This window comes from Cannabis sativa, chromosome 4, assembly GCF_029168945.1.
Source record: "Cannabis sativa cultivar Pink pepper isolate KNU-18-1 chromosome 4, ASM2916894v1, whole genome shotgun sequence".
Classification (NCBI taxonomy): domain Eukaryota; kingdom Viridiplantae; phylum Streptophyta; class Magnoliopsida; order Rosales; family Cannabaceae; genus Cannabis; species Cannabis sativa.
Window position 1 is genome coordinate 57,912,756 of NC_083604.1, and position 9,033 is coordinate 57,921,788.

Consider the following 9,033-nt stretch of genomic DNA (forward strand, 5'->3'; position numbering starts at 1 on the left):
AATTTCAAATTGACAAGTACAACGAGCAAGTTAAGCAAAAGTGTGGAGAGTGGTGAATGTCATAAGTAAAGTGAAAACATTCCACTGATAAAGCAAATGTGTGATCGCCGGAGTGCACATGTTATGTTCAGAAATCAACATACGTGCCTCCTCTAATTTAGTATAGGTAAACTTGCTATTGCTAAGAGCGCTTTCTCACATAGTAGTGTTGGAATTATTTTACCAGGATCTTAGATTTACTAACAAGTATGTTATTTAACATCCTAAATATGAACTTCTAAAACGATATGAAATAAACACATATAAAGTATAAGAAACCTTACAGTGGTTGCACCGAAATATAATGTCTCCTTCCACTCAGATCTCTAACCCTTGTATCCTTTCTGTAGCAGAGTATCACCAAGATCTGAGTCTGAATCTCCTTATCTTGAAACTGGATTCTTCACAGCCTTACACACTATGATTGAGTACTACTTGATGTGTCTGGGCACTCACTCTTTTCACTATGTAGCTTCGGTTTTGAAGAGGGAAAGAGAGAAAGATGGTTTTGGCTAGGGTATAGGAGTGGAGGCCCAAATTTTATCTGAACGATTGAGATGCATCATCTTTTCCCTTAAGCCATCACTACCTATTTATAGGAAACCACCTAGGGTTAGGTTAGATTTACTTGACATTAAAATAATAGAAAAAATAAATGGTAAAATTCATACAAAGTAGCCGCCCATAGAATAAATATATTGTCATTTAATATATTTATTAATTAGACTAATCAAAGTCTCTTAATTAACAAATAAACCCTAGAAACTCTTTCTTCACAATTAAGCCCTTGCTTAGTGAAAATTCATAAACTAGACATAGTCTAATTTTAGAATTATAATTGATTAGTCAAATCAATTAACTGAGTCTTACAAGTAGTATTGTCTCAACTAGTATGAGGACCATGGGCCTATATATCTGAGCTTCCAATAAGCAGACCCAGAACTTACCAAGTAAATTCTCTGACTTATTAATTCCTTGTTGCATCCACCATAGAACTTGGAATTACACTCTCAGTTATATAGAACGCTCTATATGTTCCACGATATAGATACGCTATTAGTTATCCATTGTTATAATCCCAATAATCAATGATCTTCTATAGATGATTTACATTGTATAGGGATTAAATTACCGTTACACCCTTCAATGCATTTTATCCTTAAAACACTTAGCCACCTATAAATGATATTTCAGTGAACTAAACATAATCTCTGAAAATGAGTACTCAACCATTTATCTCTATTTAGCCAAGCTCGAAGGAAATCATCATTTCACTTCTATACCCTGATAGAAGCTATAGATTCCATATCTATGTTTAGCGCTCCCACTCAATTGCACTACCATGTTCCCAAAATGTACGTATCACCCTGACCAAAAAGTAGGCTTAACTAACAAATCAAAAATCATGTATGATACTCTTGAGATCGAACCTAACCATGTCAGGATTAAGATCATTTGATCTAGGATCAACTAGGTGATATTGAATTGAATAGATATTATGGTAATTTAACATATATGATTCACGGTTCAATATCGGTCCCTTCCGATGCATACTCCATGCATCCAACCCAAGCTTTACTTTAACCAATGCCCTGGAAAGGACATAACACTTATCCAAGGTGCAAGTAAACTATGTTGTAGATTATCATATCAGTTAAACCCTGTGTACTGATAAATCTAGGAATATATATTTAATCACACAATCTTGATTACTTTCCACTGTGCTGACGACACAATAAACAAGAATATAAATATGATAAGGATTTGGATGAATTATAAATCAAATAAACAAATAAATGATAACATGAACCAAATGACACAATAGGTGATGAAAATACTTATGTTTCTTTATTGATATTTAAATAATAAAGATTACATTGAAATGAAGTTTTATTTAGGGCATAAAATCCAACAAGTAGAACTTCACTTTGAGGAGTATCTCGGTTGTTTAATTTTCATGGATAGTAGATAGGAGGTCTCACTTGAATGTGTCAGCATGGGGAGTATTGCCTAACAAACCATGTAGGGATTTGATGAGCTCCCTGATGAACATTCACTAGTGCCTCCTTTCGGGACTCTGTTTCCTTCCTCCTACGGATGTATTTCTCCGCTCTTTCGTAGAAGTCGTCTAAGCCATCCAACTCTCTTTTCAGCATATTTCTCCACATCTCGCCTCCAGGATGTACTCCTGCAGCTATGGCAAACGTGAGCTCATCCTTAGACATTTTCCCTACTTTGGTAACCTCTGTGTGGAAGCGCTGGATGTAGCTTCGCAGACTTTCTTCTCTCCCTTGCTTCACGTTGGTGATACTTGTGATATGCTTAATGTTATCACATGCATTATGATGTTACTGGAGGAATTCGTCTGAAGTTGCTTCCGAGACATGATCGTCGCTGGTTCCAACTGCTTGAACCACTTATACGCGACTCCTTCTGTTAGTGTTATTATTTTGTGACAGTGTTTGTTCTGTTCAATGTCTAGTCGTATCTGGATTTTTAGTCTGTTATATCTGCACTAACGTTTGTTTACGAGAGTCTCATTTAAGTGTTAGTTAGTGCCAGCTGGACTTATTTTGTGAATATATATATAGTCAGTTTCTGTTAATAAAGTGGTTATCCATTAAATCGTTCAGACAGTTATTTCGGTTGTGTTTAGAGAGATAGTCGTATCTTGTTTCTTGTTGTTGTGATTACAGGTTAGATCTTGGAGCTTGAGAGTGTTCATCAATGGCGGAATGATCTGAAAATTGTTGAGTTCAAACTGAAGGGATTTCAGTGTCATCTTCATCATCAGATCTGAAGGGATTTCAGATTGAAGACATGTTGAAGAGGAGCTCAGTTGCTGCACAAGGGATTGTGCATTAACAATCAGTGTTCTTGATTGTCGTTGGTACTTCATTACTAATTGCTGTAAAGGTTGTATTTGATTCCTTTAGAGAGAATTGGAAATTGTAATATGAACCTTTGATAAATAGTGGATGAATTTACCCTGGTTCGGGGAACCCAAGCACTAGTCGGCTGAGATGTGTTCTCAGTGCAGATGAAGCTTGTAAATTGATGTGTGATTTACAGCTTAAAGTTTAATTCATGTTCATAACTCATATATTGAAATCGATCAATCTAAAGATGTACAACTTGGTAACTTGAATCATTAAAATCTACTAGTTGCACTTTCACCTTCCAACGTGATCATGAAACATTGACACCTTGCCTTACATGGCACATTTTTCATTTGCATTAGCTCATTAAATGCTCCAAGATGGTACCTTGGGTCCGTGGTACCATCATATGGTGTCATATGTGGCTCCTTGAAGTTCGGTGGTAGTGGTTCCATTTGAATCTCCCTCGAGAGAGAGGATTCTTCATCAAACTCCTCATCATCATCCAAGTCTCTCTGTGTGGCGATAGCCATCCTTCGGCGTAGGTCTTGCATTTCTGACTCCAACTCCTTCATTCTTTTGCTCATCCTCCCATGGGGATTAGTGAGAGGAACTTGAGTCTTGTGTGTGGTTTGCATTGGGCCTTGCAACTGGGGGAGGGCCTCATGTGAGGTGCCCCCTAGTATGAGACCTCTGTTGGAAATTATTTTACCAGGATCTAGATTTACTAACAAGTATATTGGGTTAACAACCTAATATGAATTCTAAAACAATGAAAGTAAACACATATAAAGTTAGAAAATCTTACAGTGGGTGCAGCGGAATAATATGACTCCTTCCGTTCAGATCTCTAGCCCTTGATTCCTTTCTGTAGCAGAGCATCACCAAGATCTGAACCTGGATCTTCTTTTCTCCTTCTTTGATGCAGAAATTCCATAGTCTTCTATACTATGATTGAGATACCACTTGATGTGTGTGGGCACTACTCATCTCACAAGGATTTCGAAATTTCTCTCTATTTTTTTCTCTCCATTTCGTGGCTCATGGTTCATATGATGTACAAGAGAAGAGAACAAGGGCTGCTATATATAGGGAGAAGGGAGAGCACAACTTTCCAAATAAACAGTTTCCTCTTTTACTGTGTAATTGATTAACTGCCTTATTTAGTGTGATTCACCACTTTCCTATTATAGCTAGGCATTGATTAGCAATTACATGACAATTAAAAAAAATAAAAATAATAATTGGGAAACACAAAGGGAGTGCTCGGCCATAGAGGGAATATGGGCCTCACTTGAATTTTGCAGTTTCCTCAATTTTATTTCAATTTCTCCAAAAATGTCATTTTTCCAATTCTAATCATTTAAATGCTAAAACTAATTATTTAATAACTAAAATAGATTATTAAATAATATTGTCACTTAAAATAATTATTAATTAGACATACAAAGTCTCTTAATTAATAATTAAACCTAGAAACCCTTTTATTTACGATTTCATCCTTGAACTGTGAGAATTCATAAAGTAGACATAGTCTAACTTTTAGAATTATAATTGATTAATTAAAATCAATTAACTGAGTCCTACAAGCAGTATGGCCTCAACTAGTATGGGGACCATGGGTCTATATAACCGAGCTTCCAATAAGTCGAACCGAATTTACCAAGTAAATTCCCTAACTTATTAAATCCTCATTGAATCCACACTTAGAACTTGGAATTGCACTCTCAGTCATATAGAAACGCTCTATATGTTCCACGATATAGACACGTCATTAGTTATCCATTGTTGTAACTATAATGTGATCAATGATCCTCTATATAGATGATTTACACTGTACAGGGATTAAATTATCGTAACACCCTACAATGTATTTTATCCTTAAAACACTTAACCCTGTATAAATGATATTTCACCTAAGTGAAATGAGATCTCCACCATTTATCTTCGTTTGGTTAAGCTCGAAGGAAATCATCCTTTACTTCTATTTGCCAAATAGAAGCTATAGATTCCATATTTATGTTAGCGCTCCCACTCAATTGCATTACCGTGTTCTCAAAATGTATGTATCACCCTGATACAAAACTAGGCTTAACTAACAAATCAAAGAACACGAATAACACTCTTGAAATTGAGCCTAACCATATCAGGATTTCGATCATGTGATCTAGGATCAACAGGTGATATTGAATTGAATAGATATTACGGTAAATTTCAACATATCTAATCAAAGTTCAATATCGGTCCCTTCCGATGTATACTCCATACATCCGATACTGGTAAACTTTGCCAATGTCCTGGAAAGGACATAACACTTTTCCAAGGTGTAAGAATACCTATCGCTGATTATACCATGTCAGTCTAAATCCAGTGTTCTGACAAATCAGGGAATCAACTTTTGAACATATAATAAAGATTATATTCCACTGTGCTGACAACACTATAATCTTTAACCAACTCATATGTTCTGGACTTAAAAAGAATTCATACATTATATACATATAATCATGAAATAAATCATGTGAACCATGCAACATAAAATGTTATTTCTGATCATTATTAATAAGTAAATCTGATTATATGAAATGAGTTTTATTTAGGGCATAAAACCCAACAACCTCTTGAGTGAAGTCTCTTTCTTTGGCTATAGGATGTTTCCCTCATAGTAATCTCCTTATAGTGGGTAGGATTGAGTTGTCTCAACCGGCCCATTGGGCTCTTTTCTAGTGAAAGGCTCCTTCCGTGCCCATCTATTGGGGTGTTATTAGTGGATGACAGGGAATCACCTTTGTTGGCTTGGGTTTTATCTTTGAGTATTCTATTCAACACCTTTTGCATACCAGCCATAGTAGTCTCTAACTTTTTGTTTTTTTGGCAGAGGTTGCTTATCTCTACTTCATAGTAGTGAGCCGAGAGCTTAAACCCCCTGAGCACACCTGTTTTTCCCTTCTATGTCCATACCTGGATGTGTCGGGGCTTGACGATGTAGATGATGGAAGGCTTCGCATTAGAGAAGGCTTTCTCGGTAGTTGAATGCTTTTATTGATGGAGTTAACCATTGGAGTTGTCATCGAGTCCTGCAGTGTTGGGAGCTCTTTTCGAGCATTAACTTGGCAGCCCCCACATTGGTTGTTCATCCTTTGGCCTTCTCAGCGACGGGAGGTTGGTGGCCTCTAAATATGGTGGTCGACTAGTTTTTATCTGAGTGACCCCCATTTTCTTTGAGACGATTGGCATGTCTTGACATTTCAAAAGTGATGGTGAATGATTTGAGAACCAACGTAGCTAAAGCTTGTCGTTCCCACAGACGACGCCAAATTATTAACGGCTAGAACTCGTCAACGATATAATGACGATTTGGAACTATCTCTTAATTAAAAAAACTTAATAAAAGAATGTTTAGAGTAGAAATCTCAAAAGCTTTTCTATTCCAAGAAGCTCCTGTTTTTATTCATTCCAAGAAGAAAAAGCCTCTCTTTACAATGAACTCAAGGACTCTATTTATAGTGAGCCCTTAACACTTTATAATTTTACCAGATCCCGACCATATGATGTGAAGTCACTTTCACACCTAATAGTATTGGATTCTAGGTGGTCTGATGCATCTGACACCCTATGTTATACTAAAGATACCCCTGTCATTTTGTACCCTAGACGAAATGAACTTTTCCCCCATTATCGTTACTCACTGTGATGTCGTTATCTTGTCTGATACTCCTTACTTACATTGTTGGGTGAGGTGCGCGGTGCAGGCACGAGGTGTGGCGGGGCGCGGGGACGGAGGCGCGGGTGCGTGGTCGTGGGCACATTAATGACTCTAAATATCACACTTAGTAATCTTCGGGGGTCAACAATTTTGTACTTTATCATTCTGGACCCATCAAATAGTGTGAAAAATAATCGAAGCATAAAGAAAATCTTTATTTGCTTTAGTACCTTGGCATTTTAATTCCCAAATAAATTTATTCCAGTCCCACATACAAATGCCATAACCAAAGATAGGAAATATGCCCCGCGGTGAAAACTGCCACAAGTGAAAGGCCAAGTCGCATGAGAGAAACATGTGTTCCATAGACTCCTCCTCTACCCCACAAAGAGTACATCCTACATCATTAATGTGGAACCTCTTGATGAGCACAGATCTCACTGGGAGTGCTTTAGACAGGATGCACCACCAAAGGACCTTATGGCACTCCAGGATTTTACTATTCCACAGCTTATTCCAAAGAGAGGGAGCAACCTCGCAGTGTGGAGCCCTATGCAAAGCTTGGATAAAATAGTCCGATTTACATAAAAATCGATAGAATAGTTTATTATTATTGTTATACCCAAAATTTGGCTAACACATCAGAGGAAAACACGTATCAAGTTGGGAAGAATACAAACCAAGGCACGTAATTATAATTATATTTCAGGTAGAATAACTCATTAAAAGTATAATTGACGGAGTATATTTACAACTAGGCTGACTGAATAGTCTTATGCGAGATAAAGATATACAAACTATTGCCTTGCGCATCAACGAGAAACCATGTAACTTCAGGTGTATAAGACGAGGCACTAACCTCGATTATGTGGATGAGATATACTGAATGTGAAGACACTTAGTGTATAATATGTAGTATACAAACTCAGTATAACAGACGGGTGAACCAAGGCAAGTGATAGCGAGGCGTCCACCTCGCCATAGGAAGACATACACACAAAAAAGATCACCTCGTCACCAAAAACTGCGATGGTTATAGGGTGTTATGTTTCCAGAGTAAAAGTGACGAGATTTACATTATCAACCTTAAAAAGAAATAAAAAAAGCTCCAGCTCGCTATCAAGGTTACCGCTGCTCTATTCCCAACGAGATATTCCAAAACGATATGGTTTGCAACGTATTTAATACACGTTTATTTTGACCCAGTAAAAGCGGGCTAATCACAGTTGTGTTATATTCAAATAATAACCACATTTATTTTATGTGATCTGCAATTAGACCCCACGATTTCAAGGAATAATCGTTGTAAAAATATAAGTCGACTCAGTAATTAACTGCCTACTATGTGATTATAAATAGAGACAAGATAGACTGAGAAAGGGGGAAAAATTCATAAGAAAAAAGGCCCTGAAAAACCGTCAGAAATCTAATAAGATTGACTCATTGACTATGCAGAATTTTAACTGCAAAACCACGTTAAAAACCTTTATGTTCATTTTCTTTTCTTTATTGTTTTTATTTTTCTGTGCAAATTATCATTCAGGCTCAAATTTAGTTAACGAAAATCTGCGTTAATAATTATATTTGAATTGTTAAATTATTAATTGAATAATTTAGTAAATATATATAAAAAAAATCATATTCATTATTGAGAGTGTGATCTTAGATTAATATGAGAGAATTAAGATCACATGAAAGAATAAAATAGTCAAAAACTAATTAAAGTTTTTGAATTCTTTAATTGGGGTTGTAAGTGCAGTTTATTGAGTATCATGACGGTACAAATAATCTAGATTTAGATTATTGATGTGGTAAGACATCTTGGTGAAGACATTTTATATAATATGGTTATATATGATAAGGACCGAGGTGAATCACAATCTTTATACAAAAGCCATTTAATAATAAAGATTAGTATTCATATCATAACAGATGATCGTTCATAGATCAATCTTAATCATGAGTGTTGATGAACTCTTGTTCATGTTAATTAAATTTTCTAATTTTTGTTAAGGTCCTTTCATTGTATGAGGCTAGTGATTCTTGTTAAATAAATTTATTGGGTTTATACCATTTCAGAGTTACTAATTGGAGCCTTTGTTTCGTTAAATGATAAAATGGACTTTGTATTTTCTAAAATGGTACAAATAGGACATTAAGCTCAATTTTCAACAATCTTTTTTAATATAACCAACTTAAAAAAAATTCCTTGCTCGAATAGATGGAAAAAAACGTAACCAATTTTGTCATAATACATTTATATTGAGTTATTCTAAAGTTTTATTTTGACAAAAAATTAATTCAAGGTACTATTTAGTATTATTTTGACAAATATATGGTTCAATTTGTCATTTATAAAACAAAGGATTCGATCAGTAACTTTTGTAAAATACAGTGTTTAAAATGGTA